The sequence below is a fragment of the Dioscorea cayenensis genome, chromosome 4, assembly GCF_009730915.1.
Source record: "Dioscorea cayenensis subsp. rotundata cultivar TDr96_F1 chromosome 4, TDr96_F1_v2_PseudoChromosome.rev07_lg8_w22 25.fasta, whole genome shotgun sequence".
In the NCBI taxonomy this organism is placed as follows: Eukaryota; Viridiplantae; Streptophyta; class Magnoliopsida; order Dioscoreales; family Dioscoreaceae; genus Dioscorea; species Dioscorea cayenensis.
The window spans coordinates 18,395,353-18,397,287 of NC_052474.1; positions in this window are offsets into that span (position 1 = coordinate 18,395,353).

A 1,935-nucleotide genomic window follows, 5' to 3' on the forward strand; every position below is an offset into this window, starting at 1 on the left:
AACCTCTATATTTTCTGTATCCTGTTGTTGTTGTTGTTGTTGTTGTTGTTGTTGTTGTTGTTGTCGTCATTGTTGTTGTTGTTATTACTATTGTTGAATTCCAGGTGTATTGATCAGCCTTGCGGCATCCTGAGGGTTGAGTGGCAGGGTATCCCTCCTCGGGATTGCTACGGCGATTGTCGCATCTCGTGGGCCCGCTGGTCGGGGCGTGACACTCAACATCTCATACTGTGCAAAGTCACAAGAAGCTCTAGGGATTCCAAGTGATAAACCCTATTCCTATATGTAGACCTAACCCTTTGGTCAAGGCGAAGGGCCCCTAATCACAATTAAGTCCCATATACTAAAGTTCACTTCAACGCTTCACTCTGTTGCTCGCGCAACTAAGCCCTAATGGAGTTCATCCTTTAGTACTTCACTCTATTGTGACGGCAAAGAACTCTAGGAAATGGAGGTAGGATAAATCACATCGGAAGTGAAAGAAGACGCTCCGCTACCTCTCGACTTACCCTCTCGACCCTCTCCAATCTAGCTTTATCTAGCCCTCATGGTGTGTCACTCATCCACAAAGGCTACCCAAATGGACTCTCAACCCTTGTGTCACTCTAAAGGAGAAATCATTGGTTTAATTGCCGTACAAGTCCCTGTAATTGTGTACTTTCTGCCCTTTTAGTCATTGTAATACTTTTAGGTATATTTAAGTCCTTATATTTAATCGAGTTGGGACTTTCTAGTATGGGGCATAGATGGCGTTAACTTTGCTGTTTCTTTTGCGCCGACGTGACTTTTTTTATTATAAAATTAGGGGACGAAAAAGTCTCAAATCAATCAAATATAAGGACTTAATTGTACCTAACGGTGAATGTGACTTTTTTTATTATGAAATAGGGGGACTAAAAAGTCCCTAACTCGATCAAATATAAAGATTTAATTGTACCTAATAACAAATATTTAAAGCCATGCTAGCTTAGAAGAAACGGCGAAGATAACGCCATCTACGCCTCGGACTTGAAAGTCCCTAACTCGATCAAATATGAGAACTTAAATGTACCTAAAAGTATTACAAGGACTAAAAAGGGCATAAAGTACACAATTACACGGACCTGTATGACAATTATACCATAATCAACAAGCATTCAAGATTGGACCTCAATTAAAAACATCAATTAAGGAAAGCATAATAAAAGGTCAATGAAACAAATACATCCTAGGGTTCACAAATTCAAGTACCCACTAGAGGTTTAGCTCTACATGGAGCAAGATACAATCAATAGTAAAATCAAAAGTAAAAACAAGTAATCCATAGGAAAACCCCCTCGGTAGTCATGTCGATGGTCTTGTGGAGTAGCCTCGTCAAGCCTAGGGTACACCTCGCCGGATCGGTGCCGACGAAAGCTCCCCCAATAGCTATCTTCCAAGAGAAACGCGGTATCGAAGCCGTAGAACCACTCCAAAAGCCTTGCCAATACCTCTCTAAACCCTAGCCACAAGCCTCTCAAGAGTTGGAGAAAAGATGGGGAAAAGAATCCTCAAATCGGGCTGAATCGCGGCTTTAAATAGGCTAGAATCGGGCATTTACATGACCCTGTGGATGTTCCACACGCCCCTGTGGAATTTCCATACGCCCCTATGAAAATTTCACACGGGCGTGTAGATTCTCTAGAATCCTGATTTTCTATTGGCTATGAACAATAACAACTACAGTGTATTGCTACAGTAATCTGCTAAAATACCCCAGCCAAAATGCTCCTGATTCCACGTTTTTTATCGAGGTAACATAAACGGGCACACGTTTATGCCGTAGATCGCTTCGCTTCTTCAATAAACAGATTTATTGGTGAAGATCTTGCTATCATTGCAGGAGTTGCAATATGCAAATGTGACTGCCCTTGTGCCCCTCCAAACCATGTGATTGCTTGAATACATGGAGGTTGG